General features: G+C 44.7%; 1 protein-coding gene across 2 annotated transcripts in view; it reads right to left on the bottom strand.

Moving 5' to 3' along the window:
- Window positions 1-25906, bottom strand: part of AGAP3 (ArfGAP with GTPase domain, ankyrin repeat and PH domain 3) — a 1011227-nt gene that overhangs the window by 393679 nt on the left and 591642 nt on the right. The gene's annotated exons all lie outside the window — the stretch shown is intronic.

Below are 25906 nucleotides of genomic sequence, written 5' to 3'. Positions count from 1 at the left end.
AAATAAGAGACTGGTTTATCACACTGCGATTGGACCTGCGACAGCATAAAGCCGAACTCATGGCTTCTATTTCCAACATACAGGAGGATCTCGCAGTTCTCGGTACCCGAGTCGATGAGCTGGACACCAGAAAGGACGCTCATAGCGAAGAATTAAATAATCTGCACTCACTTTCTGCTGCCCACGCCTCCGAATTAGCGGCTCTCAACGATAAGATCGAAGATTTGGAGAACCGTAGTCGGCGGAGCAATCTACGTATCAGGGAGATACCAGTGGAAGCAGACTTTGTGAACGCACATGAAACCGCGCAAGAAATATGCTCTTACATCCTATCTGTGAGTGCTGAGCGACAAGAGGCTCCGACCCTCTCACCTACAGAGATAAAATTGGACAGAGCTCATAGAGCGTTGGGGAGGAGTACCGAGTCACGGCCCCGCGACATTATCATCTGCTTCAGCGAATTCACTGTCAAAACGCAGGTATATGAAGTGGCAAGACGATCCAAAGACCTGCAATGGCGGAACCTTAAAATCGAAATTTTCCAAGACCTAGCACTTCTCACACTTCGCTGCTGCTATGAATTACGGGAAGTTACTGCACATCTGAGAAGCTGTTCCATCAAATACAGATGGACATTCCATTTCGGTTTACAGCTCCAGGTGCAAGGCACTACTCACCGTGTTACATCCGTGGAAAAAGCATCGAAGATATTTCAGCAAGCAGGGCTCCGTGCCCAATTCCAAGCAGCCAAGATGGCGCCGGCCCCTGCCAAGAAGGACTTTTTCTCGCGCTGGCAGAGAGCAGGGAAGGGAGGCAAACGGCTGCGCTGGCAATTAAGCAATATACCCGGTCCCAGCACGGATCAAGGCTGAACACATACAGCATCATTCAGGTATTTTGCTGACTCTTTGTTAGAGGACTATAATTGATTCATGGGTTCTCTAAAATATTGTCTCCAGGTTTCACACTTACATTCTGGTTTATTAAGGTACAATATGATGGGTTTATTCAGGTTTTCCTTTAACTATTCAAAAGTGGGGAAATGCTTATCTCGCTATGCGTTGAGTTAAAAAGAATTTTCTCCGATAAGTCTTAAATGTGCTACTTGCTAACTTCAAGGAATGCCCCCTAGTCCTTCTATTATTCGAAAGTGTAAATAACCGATTCACATCTACTCGTTCAAGACCTCTCATGATCTTAAAGACCCTCTATCATATCCCCCCCTCAGCTGTCTTTTCTCCAAGCTGAACAGCCCTAACCTCTTCAGCCTTTCCTCATAGGGGAGCTGTTCCATCCCCTTTATCATTTTGGTTGCCCTTCTCTGTACCTTCTCCATTGCAACTATATCTTTTTTGAGATGCGGCGACCAGAACTGTACACAGTATTCAAGGTGCGGTCTCACCCTGGAGCGATATAGAGGCATTATGACATTTTCCGTTCTATTAACCATTCCCTTTCTAATAATTCCTAACATTCTGTTTGCTTTTTTTTTTTTTTTTTAAATTGTATTTATTGTATTCGGACATTCCAAATATAACAACAATAGATTGCACAAAACTGTGACAGTATATCATTAACAAACAAATGCAACCATCATTGAACATTAAATTTGTGAACAGTGAACGGTGAACAGTCAAAGGGGAAAAAAGCCCAAGTATATCATGAGAAGGTACATAAACATGTGCAAGTCCCCTTTCTAAAGTATATTAGAGTATACCACGTCAAGTCCAAATACATAGGTATTTCTTTAACTCCCTTGTCCCTCCCAACCCTCCCCTTCCCTCCCTCCCCCCCCCCCAACCCAAGTACAGACTGTGTGGGAGTTGTTGCTGAGGAGAAAAAGAGTTGTATCACATACATAAGGAATGAATGACGCAGTAAGCAGATAAAATTATCCATAGGTCCACAGGATACATAGTGTGCAGTACATACGAACGAAACATTTACATATGGTCAGATTCATTCAGCCCGGGGTTATGCCAGAAGAGAAGAGCACACTCTGAATGTAATAAACAGGTCTAGTGTTAGAGAGTCCATAACGCACAGTCTGGAGACATTACACCCTCATAGGTTCTCTAGGAAGAGGAAGGCCCAGGTTGTAAATAAGTGAGAAACGGAGCCCACACCTGATCCACAGCAACCTTAGTTGAAGGATGGTGACGGTGTAGATAAAGCTCATGTGTACACAATCTAAGCATATGTTTGAACCAGTAATCTCTCACCGGGCCTTTAGTGTCCAGCCAACAAGCCAAGATCGCTTTCTTGCCCAGCATAGTGGCCTTAGCCAAAAAAGCCCGTAACCATTTGAACTGGGGACCCTTCGCCAACCCCTCTGGCTGGACTCCAAATAGCCATAAATGTGGGTCTAACGGTATAGCCCCCTACCATATAGATGTGCAAAAATTGTTTATGTCAGACCAAAAGGTTTGTATGACGGGACAGTCCCAAAACATATGGAAAAAAGTCCCTGGTGTCTGCCCACATTTTTTGCAGGAGGGAGAGTCACAGAGATGAGCTATAAACCCCAGCCACAGAAATTTATATTGAGACTCTCTCAAATCTTCGGAAACCGAAATAGTTGGGATCTGAGAAAAACATTTAACAAAATCTGCAAAGGACAACGAGAAGGTAGGCCAGTTCTCCCATCTAGCGTATAATCTTTTCAAGTGAAGGTCTGAAGCTCCCCCACAAAGTTCTTTATAGAAATCCGAGTTACGTGGTCTTTTGGCCACCCTACCGGTGAGAAGGTTTCGCAGGGCTTCGGTAATGGGGAGTGATCTCCAAATTCTACTGTGGGAATGCATAAAATGTTGGACAAGGGTAGCAGCTTCCATCGATGAAACTTAGTGAGCGAATCACTCAGAAGGGGTTGTATATTTGATTTGTAGATATTTTTTAAGTCGCTTGGGATTTTGACTCCCAAGTATTTAATCTCTCCAGCAGCACAGCGCAACAGGAATTGTCCCCTCCAGTGTGATTGATCTATGTCCCCGACTGCCATGGCTTCAGACTTATCTCTATTTATTTTGAGGCCTGCAAATGTTTTGGCAAAAGAGCCAAACTGGTCCTGAAGTGTTAACAACTTTGTTTCTGATGCTCAGGCTTTGAAGGTTGGGGTCCCACAAGGCTCTGCTCTTTCTGCTATGTTGTTTAACATTTATCTGGCTCCAATAACTAAACTTTTAGCCATCATCACTGATGGCTTCAAGTTATATGCAGATGACATACAATTTTATGTCAAAGTAAAGAAGTCCTGGCAGGAAACAGTAGACTCTCTCACCTTATGTTTAGACACAATTAATCGCTGGTTGAAACATAATAAACTACTTCTCAATATTAATAAGACGACTATGTTCATTTCCCTTCTCATTCCAAGTTATTGTTTTCCTTGTTATTTGTAACTGCTTTTCTGCACTATTGTTTAAATGGTAAAGTTTATTATAATTACACCCCTGTTTCTTGTGAACCAGCATGATGGGACCACCGTCTTGAATGTTGGTATATAAAAAAGTTAAATAAATAAATAAATAAATAAATAAATGTTGTTAATTCATCGTTCATTATCCATTCCTATTCAGAATTCTTTGTCCATCAATAATATTACATATTCTCTTTTGTCTCCGATTAAGAGTTTGGGTTTCTTGCTGGACTCCAACCTATCCTTTAAACCTCAAATTAGAATGCTTATCAAAACTGGTTTTTTCAAATTGCGTTTACTTGTTGGATTACGTCATTTGCTCTATGAGAGGGATTTTTTGACCGTTGTTCGTGCGCTCATATTTCCGCATATCGATTATTGTAATGGACTTTACATTGGGTTACCAAAATGTCAAATTCATTCTATTCAGTTGTTATTAAATTCAGCTGCTCGGTTGGTTTCTAACCTAAAATGTTTCGAGAGAATTTCACCAGTGCTTTGTCATCTTAATTGGTTACCTGTTTGCGACCGGATTTCCTTTAAAATTGGTTTAATTGTCTTTAAACTATGTAACTCCAACTCGTCACATTGGTTTAATGCTTTATTGAGAATACTTAAACCAGTGAGATGCCTGAGATCTTCACAATTAAATAATCTTGAAGTCCCTTCTGTTCGTCAAGCCCGTCTGTTTTGTACCCGAGAGACCTCTTTTTCAATTGCGGCACCCTCTCAATGGAATTCAATCCCTATAGAATTGAGATTTATGGATGATGTTAAGAAATTTAAATCATCCTATAAAGAATTTCTCCTTGCCCGTGCGTTCAGGTTGTAATGCATTGTTTTGATTCTCATTTTGCTTCTGTGTTCATGATTATTGTATTGAAGTGAAAATGCTTATTTTATATTCAGATGTGATATCATTGCATTTTTTATTATTTTATATAATTTATAATGCTTGTTTGTTTTGGTTTTGTCAAATTTTTTTGTTTTTATGTATGTTCATTTTGTATATCGCTTAGGCCTTTTGTGTTAAGCGATTAATAAATTTTTTAAATGAAAATGAAAATGAAACAGCCTATTTAGGGATTCCAAAGGGTTTGTCAAGAACACCAAAACGTCATCAGCAAAAGCTGCAACCTTAAATGTCTGTTTTGCTCTCTCGAAGCCGTGAATTTCCGGGTGTGTAACAATCTTGTGCAGCAGAGGGTCAATGGTGAGAATGTACAGAAGAGGGGATAACGGGCACCCCTGGCGTACTCCTCTCTGGATGGAGACAGAGTTCGAACATACCCCGTTGATTATAACCTGGGATTCGGGCATGGTGTAAAGTAAATGGATATAATGTACAAAATCCCCTTCCAACCCATATCTTTGTAACACAGAAAACATGTACGACCAGGAGAACCTATCGAATGCTTTCTCGGAATCAAATCCGATAACAAGCGCCTGGGTATCCGTTTGCTGACAAAACTGCATTGCTGAAAGGAGTTTAACTATATGGCTAGTGGCTGAGCGACCCTTTACAAAGCCTACCTGTTGGTCCACGATCAGGTTAGGGATAATCGCGGCCAGCCTGTCGGCTAAAACTTTAGCTAATATTTTTAGATCGCTATTGAGTAGCAATATTAGTCTATATGACGCGGGTTTTTGGGGATCTTTTCCAGGTTTCGGGAGAACTATGATATGTGCTCTGTTAAAGTCACTGGGAAAGCAATCTTTTACAATACCCTCCTTATAAAAGTCTGTTTAAGGGGTTGTAATGTGCACCTTAAGCATTTTATAAAAATCATACGAAAAGCTATCTGGGCCTGGCGATTTACCAGAAGCCATGGAGTTGATGACCCTAAGGACTTCGTAGGTTTGAATAGGCCGGTTCAAGAACTCCTTTTGTGACGAGTTTATGCAAGGCATACGTATGTCAGTAAAAAAATCCTGTTCTATATGATCTGATTGGGTTGGGTCTGCTTTGTACAGAGTGGAATAAAAATCTCGGAAAACTTCCCTAATTTCACCAGTGTCTGACACTTGTTTCCCTTGTGTGTTTTGCATAGCATAGATCAAGGATTTTGGGCGGATCGCCCGTATTAAGTTTGCCAAGGGCTTTCCCATTTTGTTACCATATTTAAAGTCGTTGTGCTGGGCTACCTGTAGAGATTTACTCGTCCTAATATGCAACGTCGTATTCAGCTGGCCAAGGGCGCTAAAATTAAGTTTTCGATTAGTCTCCGACGGATTGGAAAGCCAGACCTTTCTCGCTTGTCGAGCACGGGATTCTAGACTTAAAATGCCTGAGTTGAGCTTTTTATATCGAGCACTCGTATATCCTATGATTTCGCCCCTTAAAACTGCCTTACCCGCCTCCCAGTATAAATGAAGGGTATCTGAGTGTTGGGTGTTGTTTTTTGCATAGTCCAGCCATTTTTCTTTCAGGAATATCTGGAAGTCTCTATCATCTTTAAGGTCCGCAGGGAACTTCCAGATTTTTGTTCCAGTGACCTTCGGATCTAAACGAAGCGTTAGGGACACAGGGGAGTGGTCGGAGATCACTGGGAGTTCCACATCTGCCCTGGCTACTTTCGGAAATGTTTCCCTAGAAGTCAAAATGTAATCTATGCGAGAGGAGGAGCCATGGGGGTTTGAGTAAAAGGTATAGTCCCGTTCTGTAGGGTGTAACGTTCGCCATATGTCTATGACCCCCGTTTGAGCGCAAACCATGTCTACTCCCTCTCCCCGGCCCATATGTTGCTGCCCACTTGTGTGAGATCTATCCAGTGTGCTGTCCATAACGCAATTGAAATCACCTGCAACAAATAAGAGGCTCTCCCTGTGTGAAAGTAGCAATCTAGAGAGAGAGTTCAGAAATTTTCGAGGATAACTTGTAGGAGCATAGATACAACAGATTGTGACAGGTTGACCCTGCCATTTACCAATAACTAAAACATATCTTCCTTCCATATCGGAAATGGAGCGGGTGAGCACAAAATCTGTGGACTTATTGATAAGGATCGCTACGCCCACTTTCCTATGGTGGGCTTCAGCAAAAAACAAGCTTTTACCCAATCTCTCTGCAGTTTCTGAGATTCTTTAGCGGTCAGATGTGTCTCCTGTATACAGACGATGTCACTACGTAATTTCTTTAAGTGTGATAAGATTGTTTTCCTCTTAATAGGTGAACCTAAACCGTGCACATTCCATGAGATCAAGCGAACCATTCTATTAATCTAGTGATAACCGTAAAGCATACTGTTCTCAAATTTGGGCTAGGGTAAGAGGTCCCAGCTGCCTCCCCCCCAATCCTATACCCTGTAAACTTCAGGAGAACACTTAGATCGATCCCAGGGTGTTCCTTCCCATGGGTCCAATCAAACCGCATTCACATATACCAGCACCCACCCAAGTAACACAGCCCACAAAAAAAAACCCTGTACTTTCTCCCCGTCTGTTTCCCCCCCCCACAAGCCCACGACTTCTCAGGATGAAAATACACTCGGACCCCCAACTCAAGGGGTGGATCCGAGTTGGGAGGTCTGTATAGGGTGCAGGGGTGCCACCGGCCCGATGTTAAACTGGACGGCCAAAGCCATATTTTGTCAGGTCATTGTCACAAATATAACGTCCCATCAGAGCACGCAGCCGTCCATACTGTCCAAATACCACCATTACAAACAGGCATGATGAAAGATGGGTACTATCAGTGCTGTTATGATCCAAACTAAAACCCAATCCGGTTAGGCTAGCTGTGAACTTCAAAAGTACCACTGCCCGGAACAGAGGTTTTACTTCATCTGAAGATCGCCTTCTCAAGGAATAAACAATTTAAACTGCGTTATCCAGGGTCCAAACTTGTTTGAGACATCAAAAGTCCCAGGGTCAAGTGGTGGATAATGTAGAATCATTCCCTTTCTTTTGTAAGAACTTCGCTGCTTCTTCCAGGTCCTTAAAGGTATAAATTGTATTGTCTTTCCAAATCTTTAGCGTTGCAGGAAATTGTAGTGAGAATCTGGTCTTATTTTCAAAGAGGCGTGAGCAAATCTGGGAAAACTGTTTACGTTGCATAGAAACTTCAGCTGAATAATCCTGGGTGATCCTTATTCTATGCCCTTTGTATGTTAGTTCCTGTAGGCCAGCCATATTCTCTGTTTAATCGCAGAGTTTAAAATTTTTGCGATTGCAATACGAGGCCTGGAGTCAGAGGGGCGACGTGTCCCCAATCTGTGCGCTCTTTCCACCTTCAGGGCTCCTTTTAGATCCGTGAGCCCTACAGCCTCCGGAAGCCATTCTTCAAAAAAAGCTACCAGGCCTTGGTCATCGACGAGCTCCGGTAAACCTAAGAATCGTAAGTTGTCCCTCCGCAGACGGTTTTCAAGATCATCCAATTTCTGTTGGCATTCCTGCAAGGCCTTAGCAGTAGCGCTGGCTTTCGCATTGTGTTCGCTCAGCCCCTCCTCCACCCCAACAATTCTGCTCTCAAGCGTTTCAAGTCTCGGGCCAATTTCGGTAAGGGTGGATTTTACCTCTGCCAGTTGTTGATTTATCCCTGCTAGTTTAACGTCTAGTGTGGTTTCCAGCGTGGCTTGCAGGACTTCTACTGTTAACGGGGTAGGCTGAGACGCACCTGAGTCTCCTGCTCCGGCCGCCATCTTGGGATCCGCAGCCTTCCCCTTCTCTTTTTCTTTGTCCCATTTCCCTCCTCTGGAGGCCATAAGTTGTGGCGATTTATTCATAAAGTGGACAATCGACATTCGCTACGCACAGTCCAGTATTCTCACCCTCTTTCTGCTGGTTTTTAGAGCCTGTGGCAGTGTAATTTCGGCCGTGGCACCCGGAGCTATGGGAGAACACGACTTCCCTAGCACATCACCCCACGTGACCCCCCCTGTTTGCTTTTTTGAATGCTGCAGCACACTGAGCAGACAATTTTAAAGTATTATCCACTATGATGCCTAGATCTTTTTCCTGGGTGGTAGCTCCTAATATGGAACCTAACATCGTGTAACTACAGCAAGGGTTATTTTTCCCTATATGCAACACCTTGCACTTGTCCACATTAAATTTCATCTGCCATTTGGATGCCCAATCTTCCAGGTCCTCCTGTAATGTACCACAGTCTGCTTGTGATTTAACTACTCTCAATAATTTTGTATCATCCGCAAATTTGATAACCTCACTCGTCGTATTCCTTTCCAGATCATTTATATATATATATATATTTATTTATTTATTTTATTTATTTATTGTTTTTGTTATACCGAGTTTCATGATAGGCATCACATCAACCCGGTTTACAAATAACAAGGAGTGTAAAGCATAACGTAACGTAAAAAACAATATTTTCAATAAGAACCTTGAACTTTAAATACAGTGAATCAGAAAAAGGGAGAGGGAAAGTTACAAAAAACAAGGAAAATAAACTTGGGATGGAAGGGGAGAAATTGAACAGCACAATATTTACATTTCAGCCTATTGATACATTAGAATAGCAAGTGAAAAAATAAGACTATGAAACGGTACATAGGTAATCAAATGAATAAATATGACAGTTGTGAATGGTAATAGTATGATAAATATTCAGCAGGAATTAGTGAGAGAGGGTTTGAGGTTGGTTGATTCGTGTTTATATATAGAAAAAGCACCAGTCCAAGTACAGATGTATATATATAGAAAAGCACCAGTCCAAGTACAGATCTGGAGTTTGTTGCCAGAGGATGTGGTTTAGTGCAGTTATTGTAGCTGGGTTCAAAAAAGGTTTGGATAAGTTCCTGGAGGAGAAGTCCATTAACGGCTATTAATCAAGTTTACTTAGGGAATAGCCACTGTAATTAATTGCATCAGTAGCATGGGATCTTCTTAGTGTTTGGGTAATTGCCAAGTTCTTGTGGCCTGGTTTGGCTTCTGTTCGAAACAGGATGCTGGGCTTGATGGACACCCTTGGGCTGACCCAGCATGGCAATTTCTTATGTTCATATGTATATTTTTCATAGAAGGGCTGTGTGTGTGTGTGTGTGTGGGGGGGGGGGGGAGCAATTCAGTGCTTGGTTTCAGGGGATAGCCGTAATACCTCCCGGTGTACTTTATTCCGCAGGTTTTAGGCGGAATAAATTCAGAGTTTGGGGATAGCAACACTGATATATTCCTTTTTTTGTTTCCTGAAGGGTGAAGAGATATGGGTACCATATAGGCAATAGCTTAATAACATGGTGAATAAATCGCAGAGGGAGGGCGACCTGCACCACGTGGGCATAGAGAGGGCATTAAGTGATTCTATGGATATTTAGATGGCTACCTCTTGCGTGATCTCCCTTAACGTTAAGGGACTGAATACCCCGCGCAAGAGGTTTCAATTAAAGAAAGAGTTACAGGCCCAGAGGGCCACAGTGGCTTTCGTGCAAGAAACCCACGTTCGAAAACACTATGAACGTCTATTTCGCTATAATAATTATACAACCTCTCACTGGGCTGCCAGCACTAAGAATTCTAGATACACAGGAGTAGGTATACTAATTGCTGATTCTTTGCTTCATGAAGTTCTACACAGTGTCTCTGATCCAATGGGGAGATTCATACTGATTAAAATTAGGGTGGGCTCTTCCATATATACCTTGTTTAATGTTTATTTCCCAAATGATAATCATTCTCAATTTTTCAAATCTATTGACCAAATCCTACTCCAGCACCAAGAGGGAGAGTTGATATTAGGGGGAGATTTTAATGCTGTTTGGGATTCTAAAGTGGATAGCTCCTCACAGAAAGGCCCCTCCAAAAAGGTCAATCAGGAGTGGCAGGATTTTTTGGAGTGATGGGGGCCTAGTAGACATATGGCGACAGAGGCACCCACAGTCACGGTCATACACATTCTATTTATTTATTTATTTATTTATTAAGGCTTTTATATACCGAATTTCTTGATACAAATCAAATCAATTCGGTTTACAATGAACTAAGTAGAATATACAATTAACCAATCAACAAGAGATACAGAGCATACAGTTACATTATAACAAGGAAGCCTTAACTTGGAGTAGGAAAATAAAGAAGGGGTGAACGGAGCAATAAATATATAAAGTGCAATAAAATAGAATAAATACTATATACAGTGGAGGGGGCTAGGAGCCAACCTCTCTTTAATGGATATTAGGCATGAGAAATTTGGAAAAGTTTTGTTTACAGAGATGTGTGGTGAACAATTCTAGATCAGGCAATGGAGTTTGTGGTGGGGAAGGCTTGGCTGAACAGCCATGTCTTTAGTTTCTTTTTAAAAGTTGTTAGACAAGTCTCCAGTCTGAGGTCCGGAGGCATGGCGTTCCACATGGAAGGGCCTGCTGTAGAGAATGACCGGTCTCTGATGTTTGCGTGGTGCACTAATTTGATTGTAGGAACGTGTAAAGATCCCTTGTAAGCATCCCTTAAAGGCCTGGCTGTCGAGTGCAGTCTGAGAGGATGAGACAGATCAAGCGGGGTTTGATGGTGGATATTTTTATGAATGATTGTGAGAGATTTATGGAGGATCCGGAAGTTTACTGGGAGCCAGTGGAGATCTTTTAGAATAGGAGAAATATGCTCTCTCCGATTGGTATTTGTCAAAATCCTTGCCGCTGCATTTTGTAGCAGCTGGAGCGGTTTAATGGTAGAGGCTGGAAGACCATGCAGGATGGAGTTGCAATAGTCGATCTTAGAGAACAGAATGGCTTGGAGGACGGATCTGAAATCGTAGTGGAATAGGAGCGGTTTGAGTTTTTGAGTACTTGTAACTTGTAAAAGCACTCCTTAGTAGTGTGTTTTATAAAATGCTTTAGGTTAAGGTGACTGTCGATTAAGACTCCAAGATCTCTGGCGTGTGATATATGTGGAATATTTTGTGATTGGAGAAGTATGGGACTACCTTCTGGAGTAATTAGTAAGAGTTCGGTTTTAGAAGTGTTGAGCACAAGGTTGAGGCTGGATAAGTAGTGGTTTATAGTTTGTAGATGAGCGTTCCATAACTTGAGTGTTGAGTCCAATGATTTGGATATAGGGATTAAAATTTGAAGGTCATCTGCGTAAATATAAAATTTGAGTTTGAGGTTTGAAAGTAGGTGGCAGAGGGGGAGAATGTAGATATTAAACAGGGTGGGTGATAGGGAGGAGCCCTGGGGGACGCCAAAAGGAGCATTAGTATGAGGTGATTCCATGTTTTTAATTTTACCTTATAGCCTCTATTACTGAGGAAAGATTCGAACCATCTGAGGGCTGAGCCTGTAATTCCTATGTCTGAGAGTCGGTTTAGGAGGATGTTGTGATTTACCGTATCAAAAGCCGCAGAGATGTCGAGGAGGGCTAAGAGAAATGACTGTCCTTTATCAAAACCAATATATAGTTGATCCAGGAGGGAGGTGAGGAGGGTTTCCGTATTGTGTTCTTTTCGGAAACCATATTGTGACGTGTGAAGTATATTGTGGTCTTCTAGGTAATTTGAAAGTTGCTTATTTACAATTTTCTCCATGATCTTAGATACAAATGGGAGATTTGATATGGGACGGTAATTGTTGAGGTCTTCCGGGTCCAGGTTGGATTTTTTGAGTATGGGTTTGAGCGTGGCCAATTTGAGTGCGTCCGGGAATGTTCCTTGTGTAAGGGAACAATTGATGATATCAGCTAGATATTTGGATATGTATTCTGGGATGAGGATCAGTAACTTGGAGGGTATTTGGTCCAGTGGGTGGGTCGAAGGTTTCATTCTTTTTATCAGCGATTCTACCTCTAAGGTGTGGGTTGAATCAAAGGAATCCAATCTTATGTCTGAGTTTGGTAGGAGAACTGTGTCCGGAAGAGTAGGATTTGTGTTGACAGGTAATCTGGCCAGGGTATTGGTGATTTTATTTTGAAAGAATAAGGCCAGGTCATTGGCCTTTGATTGAGCTGTATCGTCAGGGATGTTAGGAAGAGCTGTTTTGGTCAGTTCCGAAACATAGGAGAAGAGGGCCCTCGCATCATACAGCATATCGTGGATGCGGTGAGCATAGAAATCTCTTTTTGTTCGAAGTATTGCTGATCTGTACTGGTGGAGAGTAGTTTTGTATATGGAAAGAGTGAGGGGATTAGAGTTCTTCCTCCATTCTTTTTCTTTCCGTCTTAGATTTTGCTTCTGAGTGCGGAGTTCATTAGAGAACCACGGTTGCTTATTTTTATGGGAGGGGTTTATAATTTTTTTTGACATTGGGCATAGTTCGTTAGCTATCATTTCAGTGATGTTTTGCCATGAGGTGATAGCTGAATTGGGATTTGAAAGATCCAAGTTTGGGAGATTTCTGATCAGGGATTTGCCAAGATCTTCTGAAGAACAAGTTTTCCTGTAGTATAGAGTTGTAGGCTGATGAGGTGTGGTCAATCCTGTCAATGACCTGAAGGTGGAGTTGATCATAAAATGATCTGACCATGGGACTGGAAGGCATAAGGGGGGTGAGAGTGGGGAAAGATTAGAATTTGTGAAGATAAGATCAAGAGTGTGACCCGCTTTATGTGTTGGTTGGTTAATGTGCTGTTTGAAGCCCATGTCCGAAAGTGCTGATAGGAAAGCATCACAGTTGGTCGATCGAGGACTAGCATCAATGTGGAGGTTAAAATCTCCAATGATTATGGCAGGAGAGTCTAGTTTTAGGTATTTGGCTATAACCTCTATCATGGGAGAGGCATCTTGATCTAAAAGTCCAGGAGGTGCGTAGGTGAGTAGGATTTGAAGTGACTTCGATTTGAATAAGCCTACCTCAAGTTTGGGTATAGTATAGATAGGTTGTTGCTTGAGGTTATTCTGCCCCTCACCAAACCTACTCTCGTATTGACTACTTCTTTATCACAGGCACTCTTCAAACAGCAGTCCAGAAGGTAGATATTGATAATATAATTTGGTCGGACCATGCCACCATCTGGCTGGAACTTCTACAGGCTTCCGATGATGGTCTCCGTATGTGGCGCCTCTACTTAAGGACCCCAAATTTATTAAACAGCTAGAAGAACAAATAAAAGCTTACTTCCAGGAAAACAACACAAAGTTTACCCCGATAATTGTCTGGGAATGCTCCAAGGCAGTTAGTGTGTGGATTAATCATAGCCCGAGCAGCTTTTTGTAATAGAGAACGGGAGGCTTCTCACAAAGCTTTATTGCAAGAAGCGGATATACTAACCAAGCAACACGTAGAAAATCCATCCCTACGCTTATATCAGAAGTTAGTCAGGGTGAAAGATTCTATATGAGCGTTGAACGATGCAGCTGTTAGTCATCAACTCAACCTGCTTAAACAACAGTTCTTTGAGGGGGTGCAATAAAGCAGAGAGATATCTAGCACAGCGCTTAAAATCCACTAGAGCAGAGACCGTGATTGCCAAAAAGCAAAATTGCTTACCTTGTAATAGGTGTTATCCCAGGACAGCAGGATGTAGTCCTCACATATGGGTGACATCAGTAATGGAGCCCTATGTACGGAAAACTTCTTTAAAAGTTTCTATGAAACTTTTGAATGGCACCGGAGTGCCTACTGAGCATGCCCAGCATGCTATGATATTCCCTGCCACAGGGGTCTCTCTTCAGTCTTGTTTTGTAGCAATCAGCGTTAGCCAAAAATAAAATAATAATAAATGTATCGTACCCAACTCCGCGGGGTGGCGGGTGGGTTTCGTGAGGACTACATCCTGCTGTCCTGGGATAACACCTATTACAAGGTAAGCAATTTTGCTTTATCCCAGGACAAGCAGGATGCTAGTCCTCACATATGGGTGATTAGCAAGCTAGAGGCTGAGTCATTTTGTGCTGAAGTGACCGTAAGGTATTATTATTGAAATGAATCAGCCGAAATCACAGCAGGTTGGATGTAGAAGGAGTTGGGATTATACTGGAAACAAGTTCTTTAAGACGGATTGTCCATAGCCTGAATCTTGTCTTCCTTCTTTGTCTAAGCAGTAGTGAGCTGCAAAGGTGTGAAGAGAACTCCATGTTGCTGCTTTACAAATGTCCAGAATAGGCACAGAGCGAAAGTGTGCCACTGAGGCTGACATTGCTCTGATTGAGTGTGCGTTTACTCGCCCTTGAAGAATAAGGCCTGCTTTCTCATAACAGAATTGTATGCAATCTGCTAGCCATTTTGACAGAGTATGCTTACCCACTGCTTTACCTGGTTTGTTTGGATCATAGGATACAAACAGCTGACTGGATTTTCTTTGGGCTGTAGTGCGGTTTAAATAGAAGGAGAGTGCACGCTTACAGTCCAAAGTGTGTAAGGCTCTTTCTCCTTGGTGAGAGTGAGGCCTAGGAAAGAATGTAGGTAAAACTATCGATTGGTTCAAGTGAAATTCCGTGACAACCTTAGGAAGGAATTTTGGATGTGTCCGGAGGACTACCCTGTCATGGAGGAACTTTGTAAAAGGTTCGTATGTGACTAGTGCTTGTAATTCACTGACCCTTCTAGCTGATGTAATGGCTATAAGGAAAACCGTTTTCCAAGTAAGGTATTTAAGGTCACAAGTATTTATGGGTTCAAAAGGAGAACGCATAAGTCTAGTGAGTACTACGTTCAGATCCCATTGTATGCTTGGGGAATGAACTGGAGGTTTAATGTGAGTTAGGCCTCTCATGAATTTACTGACGAGAGGCTGTGTGGAGATAGATGCATCTCCCAGCTTGGTATGATAAGCTGAGATTGCACTTAAGTGTACCCTTACAGACGATGTCTTAAGACCAGAGTCTGAGAGATGGTAAAGGTAATCTAGTAGCGAGGTAGTGGGGCAAGTGAAAGGATCTAAATCTTTCTGAGTGCACCACAGCGTAAACCGTTTCCATTTGTAGGAATAATTTTTTCTAGTGGAAGGTTTACGTGCAGCTATAAGTACTTGAGATATAGCGGACGGAAGATTGAGAGGCTGTAAGATCAAGCTTTCAACATCCATGCTGTCAGGGACAGGGATTGAAGGTTGGGATGGCGCAACTGACCCTGTTCCTGAGTTATGAGATTGGGAGCTACTCCCAGGCGAATTGGATCCCTGACTGATAGATCTAGCAGTGTGGGGAACCATACTTGTCGAGGCCAATATGGGGCTATGAGTATCATAGTTCCCTTGTCCTGTTGTAGCTTCACTAGTGTTTTGGTTATAAGTGGTATCGGAGGATACGCGTATAACAGGCCGGAGTTCCAATGGCGAGCAAATGCGTCCCTTGGTAGGCTGTTCTGCTGTTGGAGTAGAGAGCAGTAATTGTTCATCTTGTAGTTGAGCTGGGATGCAAAGAGATCTATCGTCGGTTGCCCCCAGCGCTGGAAGATCTTGGACGCTATTGTTGGATCCAAAGACCACTCGTGCGGTTGGAACTGACGACTGAGGCGATCCGCCACTGTGTTGTGGATGCCCGCTAGGTAGGTAGCCCGTAGAAGAATTGCATGTGTCAGGGCCCAGTCCCAGATTTGCGCTGCTTCTTGACAAAGGAGGTACGAACCTGTCCCTCCTTGTTTGTTGATGTACCACATTGCTACTGTGTTGTCCGTCTGGATTAAGACAGTCTTGTGTGATAGGCAGTCTTTGAATGCATGCAGCGCATAGCGTATAGCTCGAAGCTCTAGGAAGTTTATCTGAAAAGTGGCTTCGAGTCGTGTCCACTTGCCCTGTGTCTTTAGATGACCAATATGCGCTCCCCATCCTAAGGTGGATGCATCTGTAGTCAATGTCACTTGTGGCACTGGTTGCTGAAAAGGTAAACCTTTGAGCAAGTTGGGCATTAGCGTCCACCAGAGAAGTGCGGCCTTGAGCTCTGGTGTGATGTAAATAGGAGTGGACATTGGTTGAGTGGCTTGTATCCACTGTGTTTTGAGTGTCCATTGTAGAAGTCGCATGGTCAGTTTGGCCATGGGAGTCACATGAACCGTGGAAGCCATGTGGCCTAGAAGAATGAGGCACTGGTGAGCCGTCACCTTGAATCGGTTGCGGAGATCGTGAGTTAAGAGGACAAGTGTCTGAGCACGGTCTCTTGGTAGAAAAGCGGTCGCTAGCGTAGTGTTGAGCTCTGCCCCTATAAACTGTAGTAGATGAGTTGGTGACAGATGGGATTTCTGGTAATTGATGAGAAACCCCAAAGAATGAAGGACTTGGATGGTGAGCTTGAGGGACGCGACAGCACCTTCTTTTGAATGACTTCTGATGAGCCAATCGTCTAGATAAGGAAACACGTGCACCTTTTGTTTGTGTAGGTGTGCCACTGCTGCAGCCATGCATTTTGTGAATACTCTGGGTGCTGATGCGAGTCCGAATGGCAGCACTCTGTATTGAAAATGCTGATCTAGTACCCGAAATCGCAGGTATTGACGATGAGGAGGATAGATGGGGATGTGAGCGTAGGCATCTTGAAGATCCAGAGAGCAGAGCCAATCTCCCCTTTGAAGAAGAGGCAGAATGGAGCCTAGGGATACCATTCTGAATTTTTCTTTCTTGAGAAATTTGTTGAGGTTCCTGAGGTCTAGGATAGGACGAAGGCCTCCTGTTTTCTTTGGAATGAGGAAATATCGGGAGTAGAATCCTCTGCCCTTTTGAGGACCAGGAACTGGTTCTATGGCCCTGGCTCTCAGAAGGGTGGATAATTCTGTTTGAAGAATTATGGAGTGTTGATTTATTGAATGAGAGTGAAGTGGTGGTTTCTCTACAGGGGTAGTTGAGAAATCCAACCTGTAACCGTGAGTCGTGATGGATAACACCCACTGGTCGGTGGTGATGGAGGCCCAATTGCTGAGGAAGTGTTGAATGCGGCCTCCTACAGGTGTTTCGGGGAACGGATTTATGCTGCTGCTCTCTGGGGATGTTCAGAAACCAGACGTGGCCGTTGTTTGTGGAGGCGGCTGAGGCCTCGGCTGCCTTTGCCTAGGCTGCTGGCGCTGTGCTGGGCGGCTAGGCCTCTGTCTACCTGCTGGGGGGTAGTATCTTCGTTGGCGATAGTAAGGCCTTAGAGTGTCTCTTCTTGGAAACTTTCTAGAAGAGGCCTGCGACTCCTGAGGCTGAGACGACAATTGCTTCAAAGTCTCTGAGTGGTCCTTAAGCGTCGCTACCGCTTCCTTTATCTTGTCTCCGAAGAGATTATCCCCCAAGCATGGTAGATCAGACAAATGATCTTGGACTTCTGGGCGAAGATCCGATGCCTTCAGCCATGCCCATCGTCGTGCAGCTATAGCCGATGCGGACAACCTTGATGCTGTCTCAAAACAGTCGTAAGTGGCCCTGACTTCGTGTTTCCCCGAGTCAAGGCCTTTATGTACCAGTGCTTGAAATGCCTCTTGGTATTGATCCGGTAGGGTCAGAGAAAGCTCTTGAACCTGTTTCCAAAGGTTCCTTTGGTATTGGTTCATGTACAGCTGGTAAGATGTAATTTTTGATACCAGCATGGAACCCTGGAAAACTTTTCTGCCTAGGTTGTCTAACAACCTACTGTCCTTCCCAGGCGGCACTGAAGCATGAGATTTCTGTCTCTTCGCCTTCTTTTGGGCGGATTCTACCACCACTGACTGGTGGGGTAGGCTGTACTAAGTACGTGGCCTCAGCTCTTTTATTAACCGGTGAGACAGAACTTGGATGCTCCCAGATTCTGTGTTGAAGTTCCTGTAAGACTTCATGAACTGGGATTGCCAACATCTCCTTTAGAGGGTCTACAAACTGTAAGACTTCCAAAGTCTTTTGTCTCTGATCCACCTCTGTTTGTATAGGGAATGGAATGGTATCAGCCATTTCCCTAACAAAGTTTGTGAAGGAAAGATCTTCCGGTGGAGACTTTCTGTGATCCTCAGTTGGAGATGGTTCTGAGAATAAATCTTCTTCCGAAGAGTATTCTGAATTGGAATCATCCGGTTCCTGCTGTGGCTTGGGATAAGGAACTGACGGTCTTACAGGCGAATGTGGCCTAGGGGGCCTTGGCACCCCTGAAGGGCCTGGAAGTGGATCCTGCGGTGCTTGCCTTGTCAGGATTCCCAGTAGTGTGTCCAATTTGCTGAAAACTGGGTGCAAAATGGGGACATCCTCCCGAGGAACCGGTGTTGGCATCGGCCTTCCTGGTGAGGGCACCGGCATGGGCATCGGTGGCACCGAAGACGGAATCGGAGGAGGCGTACGAGGTAACGGTGAATGCACCGGGGTTGGAATTGATGTCGGTTCCCGCGGCATCGTCGATGACCCCGGAATCGTTGGTGCGGAGATGGGCATCGATGGTTGTGGAATCGGCATCGATGGCGGAATTGCGTCTCGAAGAGCCTGTTGCACCGCTTGACGAATGAGCGCATCAAGTTCCACTCGCACAGCTGGTGAGAACAGAGCAGCTGTGGAGGGAGGCGGTGTTGGCGATGCCGATTCCTCCTCAGGGCCCTGAGGAGGTTCGGAACCCGGCACCGATATCGGTGGGGATCGCCCGTCAGTAGGCCTTGGAGCCTCTGCTTCCGTCCGGGTTTTCTTAGCTGGAGAGCCCGTACCTGTGGTAGTGTCTCCGGACACCGACTCTCTCCGCCATCGATGTCGATGGCGATGCTTCTCAGGCTGTTTGTCGCTTCCTGAAGTGGATGCCTTCGATGAAATCGACGGGGATGGAGTGGAAGCGTCCCCCGCAGCCGGAAGTTTCTTTTTTAATAGTAGTTGCCGAATCGAGGCCGATGGCGAAGACTGGGCCGAAGTTGACGGTCTTGGCAGCAGCTGGACTGAAAAAAGCTGCTCCATCCTTTCTGCCCTTAGGCGCCGACCCTTTGTGGTCATTTCAGCACAGGATGAACACGCCTGGATGTTGTGATCCTTGCCTAGGCAAAGAACACACTCACCATGCGGATCGGTAATAGACATTGTTCTATTACAATTCGGGCACTTTTTAAACCCGGAGGCCATGGCGCCGGACGGCCATCGACGCGAAGCCCGAATTTTATCGTTCCCAGCCGGGAATCGAAAAGGAAAAAAGTTACCAGCCGGTAACAAATGGGAAAAAATCCCCTTTTGTGATATAAATTTGTCGAAATTTTCCGATTTTTTAGGAGATGAAAAATCACCTCAGACTCCAATCAAACCGCGAGGCTAACCGCTTCGCGGAAAAAAGAAGACTGAAGAGAGACCCCTGTGGCAGGGAATATCATAGCATGCTGGGCATGCTCAGTAGGCACTCCTGTGCCATTCAAAAGTTTCATAGAAACTTTTAAAGAAGTTTTCCGTACATAGGGCTCCATTACTGATGTCACCCATATGTGAGGACTAGCATCCTGCTTGTCCTGGGATAATAAAGAATACGAATGGGAATGTGGAGACCAGGGCCTTTACAGACTTCTAAGCCATACGACAGGCCTTTACAGACTTCTATACCATTCTGTATAGTGCAGATTTGATTATACCGCAAACCTCTATTACAGACTATTTGGACTCTGTCTCACTACCCAAGCTGACAGAACAGCAAATTAAGTGGCTTGATAGCCCAATCTCCACATCGGAAGAGCTAGAGACAATAAACAAATCTAAAACAGGATAAAGCGCCAGGACTAGATGGCTTTACTGGAATGTACTATAAAAAATATGCCCATATTATTGCTGAACCTCTAACAGCCATGTTTAACGCCCTGCGTAGTAACGCTGGTCTGGCAGCGGGGACTAATACGGTTGGTATCACTGTTCGTGCTAAACCCGGCAGGGACCCTGATTGTTTGCGGCTCATACCGACCTATTTCACTGATTAACATCGATTTGAAAATACTTGCTAGGGTGTTGGCTGCGAGACTAAATCGGGTACTCCCCGACCTAGTACACTCAAATCAGGTGGGATTCGTCCCTGGCTGTCTGGCGGTGGATAATGTGCGCCAAATAGTAGACATTGTAGAGCCTGTTCAGCAAACCAATACCCCCGCGGTCTTACTTTCATTAGATGCTGAAAAAGCGTTTGATTTAGTGCACTGGCCTTTCTTATTGGTCACATTACAACATATGGGATTTGGCATATATTTCATTAAATGGATCACGAAGCTCTATGACAACCCACAGGCCAGGGTCAAAATCAATGGCAGATACGGGGAAGCGTTTAACATAGGACGAGGCATGAGGCAAGGTTGTCCTCTTTCTCCCTTGTTGTTTGCCCTCTTTTAGAACCATTTATTACCAAAGTACGAGCATCGCCTCTCATATTGGGTGTACAAAGGGATACTCATCACTTTAAGATATCATTATTTGCAGATGATATTATGTTTATCCTAACAGACCCCTTCTTCTCAATGCCTGGAGTGCTGGCAGAGCTCAAGGAATTCAGCGGAGTTTCGGGACTTAAAGTCAACTCTTCTTCTGCGACCGCCGTGATCGCCTCTTCGCCGCGATTGTCTGCAGCCCAGGCCTGCGCAGCCGGCGCTGAAGCCCGTCGGGGCAAGGCCTAGCTTAAAAACAAAGCACTCACCACCGGGGCTCCAGCGACGGCCACGCGGCTCACACGATCGTCCCTCGGCTCCGCCCACCGAGGAGAAGCAGCCTACCAGCGATCGGACACGTCAGCAGCAGAGGTAAGCGGGGGATTTAAATCCCTGCCGCTCCTCCCGGCGTCCTCTTCTTCTGCGACCGCCGTGATCGCCTCTTCGCCGCGATTGTCTGCAGCCCAGGCCTGCGCAGCCGGCGCTGAAGCCCGTCGGGGCAAGGCCTAGCTTAAAAATAAAGCACTCACCACCGGGGCTCCAGCGACGGCCACGCGGCTCACACGATCGTCCCTCGGCTCCGCCCACCGAGGAGAAGCAGCCTACCAGCGATCGGACACGTCAGCAGCAGAGGTAAGCGGGGGATTTAAATCCCTGCCGCTCCTCCCGGCGTCCTCTTCTGCGACCGCCGTGATCGCCTCTTCGCCGCGATTGTCTGCAGCCCAGGCCTGCGCAGCCGGCGCTGAAGCCCGTCGGGGCAAGGCCTAGCTTAAAAATAAAGCACTCACCACCGGGGCTCCAGCGACGGCCACGCGGCTCACACGATCGTCCCTCGGCTCCGCCCACCGAGGAGAAGCAGCCTACCAGCGATCGGACACGTCAGCAGCAGAGGTAAGCGGGGGATTTAAATCCCTGCCGCTCATCCCGGCGTCGCGCGCCGGGCGTCTCGCCCCTTCGTTGCCCGGCGTCTCGCCCCTTCGTTGCAGCCCCGAAGGAGCCCCGACCCCTACCCCGGAGTGGCCACAGACAAACCTCTGCTTAATTAACGTTTCCCAGAGCAATAGTGTTTACAACCCTACGGATTTCGCAGCCGTGTGTGCAACGCTCCGCCTTCCAGGCCCCAAACCGCATCTCATCACCTTCTACTGGGATTCGTGCGATCGCCACCACCCACTCGGGGACCCCCTGCCTTCATCCAAAGTCTAACCAACCAATTCCTTAAGCAACCAGCTTTCATCTCGGCAACCAACCGTCAACAAACTACATCTCCCCACCCAACAGCTCTCAATCAACACCAGACAACCTCTTCCCAGCATTCAACACTCAACCTGCACCAGATTACATCTTCATGCCCCAGCATTCAACCAACTTCTCAAGCTACTCTCCATTATGTACCCCCTAACCATCCCCATCATCCACAACCTAAGGTGGAGAGCACCCAAGCTCCCCACCACACCACTCCACCACAACCGCCAACAGAGACTCAGGCCCATCATGCTGACACCTATCACCCAATGCCTTGGCCTGGCTCTTTTCTCAATCACTCTGTTTAATGCGCAATCCATATCCAAGAAAACGCACATACTCAATGACTTCCTATCCGACTCTAAACCAGATATCTGTGCCATCACAGAAACCTGGTTAAAACCAACTGACACAACTCTAATTAACCAGCTACCTATACAGACCTACGACATACTGTCCATACCCAGACACAAAAAAAGAGGAGGAGGCCTCCTCTTAGCAACCAAAAAATCACTAGGTCTGACATTGCAGACATCCAATACCATAGCCAAAATGGAATTCGCTTTATTCAACTCTAAACATCTGACTATCGCCTTAATCTACACTCCTCCCGGTCTCTTAGAATCAGACCCCTCCCCAATCATAGAACTAACAGCTAAACACTTAAATTCAGGAAAACCGGCTATCTTGATGGGAGACTTCAACCTCCACGTGGATGTCCAACCTCATTCCTCCAACTGCAAAACCCTTCTCTCCTCCCTCAACCATATGGGTTTCAGACAAATTGTGACAGAACCTACCCACAAAGCTGGTCATACCTTAGACCTGATCTTTATAAACGAAGGTCTTACATCCCACTCCACCCCAACCTGCCTTGCGGTTCCTTGGACTGACCACCGAGTCATCTCTTCAATGCTAAAGATCATTGAGCCCCTTCCCCTAACAACCCAAACTATTAACATCTCAGTCAGGAAACAGTGTTCAGGAGATCACCTAAGTAAACACCTAACCAAAGAACTAATGAATCTGGACCTCACCGACGCTAACTCAGCAACCTCATCATGGATCAACATCACCAACAAGGTTGCAGATCAAGTATGTCCCTTGACAACAAAGTCTATCAACCCGGACAAAGACAACAGGAAACCTTGGTTCACCACAGAACTAAAGTCTCGTAAACACGAGCTCAGAAGCAAGGAAAACCAATGGCGTAAAAGCCCATCTACAACAATCCTACTCAACTACAAATCATGCCTCAACACCTACAGAAACGAAATCAACAAAACAAAAAGAGAATTTTTCTCCAAAAAGATACACCACTTCTCATTTGATTCAAGAGCGCTCTTCTCTTATGTCTCAGCCCTCACTAAACCTCCCGGACCAAACATCCCAGATGACCAAGCTCTAAAAAAAGCCAGAGAACTTGCCGACTATTTCGACAACAAAATCACAGCCCTCGTAACCCCCCTCAAAGGGCCAACACTGCAAGCAAGCTTCGCAAGCAACCACAGCCAACAATCAGTTACAGCAACCGCTTCTCAACCCAACACACAAACATCATTGCTCGAATCTCTTGAACCCACATCCACCTTAGAAATAGCAAATATCATTAAGAAGATAAAACCATCCTCTCACCCCTTAGACCATATACCATCAAACTTGCTGAATTCTATCCATGACATCATTGCCAAGCCAGTTGCCGATATCATTAATTGCTCCCTTGCCCAAGGCCAAGTTCCTGACCAACTCAAGTTATCACTACTCAAACCTCTACTCAAAAAACCCAACCTTCCTACTACAGATCTGGCTAACTATAGACCCATAGCTAACCTCCCTATGCTAGCTAAAATTATGGAGAAAATTGTCAACAGACAACTTTCTGAATTCCTCGAAGACAACAATATCCTCACCAATAACCAATATGGATTCCGAAAGAAAAAGAGCACCGAATCCTTATTAGCCACACTAACGGACACCATTATCTTCAATCTCGAAAAAGGCCATCCTTGTCTCCTCGCGCTGCTGGATCTTTCCTCAGCGTTCGACACCGTGAACCACCCTAGCCTACTACAACGACTAACAGACATCGGCATCACTGGAGCAGCTCTCAACTGGTTTAAGTCCTTCCTAGAGAACAGAACATACAAAGTTAAGATAAACAACAAGGAATCTCACCCCATCCAAGTCAAGATGGGGGTACCACAAGGAACATCACTCTCCCCCACCCTCTTCAACATTTACCTTCTCCCACTCTGTCATCTACTTACTAACCTCAAGCTCACCCATTTCTTATACGCGGATGACATTCAAATTCTCATCCCTATCACGGAAACCATACAAAAAACCATGGCCTACTGGAAAAAATGCCTATCATCCATCAACGATCTTCTAACCAGCCTCAATCTAGTGCTAAACACCAAAAAAATGGAAATTCTCATAATAGCACCGGAGCATTCTACCCCGCCAACATCCTGCAACTCTCCAGACACCTCAGGATATTCCACAGCACCTCAAGTCAGAGATCTGGGAGTACTACTAGACAACAGACTCAGCCTCAATAAATTCATAAATAACACTACAAAAGAATGCTTCTTTAAATTACATGTGCTAAAGAAACTAAAGCCCCTTCTACTCTACAGGGATTTCCGCACAGTACTCCAAGCCATCATCCTTACCAAATTAGACTACTGTAATTCACTCCTGCAAGGCCTTCCAGCATACACTACCAAACCACTCCAGATGGTTCTGAATGCTACTGCAAGGATCCTTACCAATGCCAAAAAAAGGGACCATATCACCCCAATCCTCCAGCATCTCCACTGGCTTCCCATCAAATATAGGATTCAGTTCAAGACTTGCACGATGATTCACAAGGCACTACATAACATCTCCCCCCTCAACTTAACTTTCCAGCTTCAACTACACTCTTCTAACAAACCAACCAGAAGGGCATACCAGAATAGAATGATCACCCAACCTGCTAAATCTACCCTGAGGAAACGTGCTCTATCCACAGCAGGCCCGTCTCTCTGGAACTCACTACCACCGGACCTCCGCCTTGAACCGTGCCATACTACTTTCAAAGTGAAACTCAAGACTTGGCTTTTTCATCAAGCTTTCCCAGAGAGCTAAAAGCAAGAAGAACAAACTTTCAGCCTTGTCTTACAGCATTATTGTAATGTTCATATTGTGTCAGTTATATGTTTCAAGTTGTTTTCTAAGTTGTTCTCTAAGTTGATCTTAGCTGTTTCATAATAGATTTTACCTTGATTATTATCCGTTCATTATATTCGATATGTTCCATGTAAACCGCCTCCCCGGCGATAGTTATTTCTGTTAAATGTGAACCGGAGTGATATGTATTGTATACAGGAACTTCCGGTATATAAAAACCAAAAATAAATAAATAAATAAACTATGAGAAGTCTGAAATACTAAATCTCACATTAAACTACTCTGAAGTTCAGCACCTAAAACAGAATTTCCCTTTCAAATGGGCCCAAAGTGCTTTAAAATACTTAGGGATCCGCATTGGGAATCAGGTTAGTCAATTGTTCACACTCAATTATACTCCACTTATCACAAATATTCAAAGAGATTTGGATCGCTGGTCCAGAGACCCACATTCTTGGTTTGGCCGTAACGCTATTATAAAGATGAACGTCCGCCTAGATTCTTATACTTTTTTACTACGATACCAATTTTTATAAATAGTGCCCTACTGAAGAAGTGGCAACAGATACTGTGTAAATTCATTTGGCGTAAAAGACCACCACGGGTTAACAGAACCACTCTCTACCTCCCCAAAAATAGAGGAGGCTTGGGTGTCCCAAACCTATCATGGTACTACTGTGCAGCCCAACTGCAAGCACTTGTAACCCTACATTAGACCTCTGCGTTCTCAATGGGTTTTGTTAGAACAATCTTTCACTGAGCTGTTTTCACTGTCAGCACTTCCATGGCAGCATAAATCAACTTGGCAGGGACTCCCATATATTTCTTATGCCATGACGACCATGCTTAAAGTCTGGACCCAATGGAGATCCACATTAATAGGGCCGGAACTATATACATTGCAGACTCATCTGTTTAGCAATACATTTCTCACGGGCAC

Source organism: Rhinatrema bivittatum, chromosome 2 (assembly GCF_901001135.1).
Source record: "Rhinatrema bivittatum chromosome 2, aRhiBiv1.1, whole genome shotgun sequence".
Classification (NCBI taxonomy): Eukaryota; Metazoa; Chordata; class Amphibia; order Gymnophiona; family Rhinatrematidae; genus Rhinatrema; species Rhinatrema bivittatum.
The sequence above is the reverse complement of the archived record's forward strand: the minus strand, read 5'-3'. Positions and strand labels throughout refer to the sequence as shown.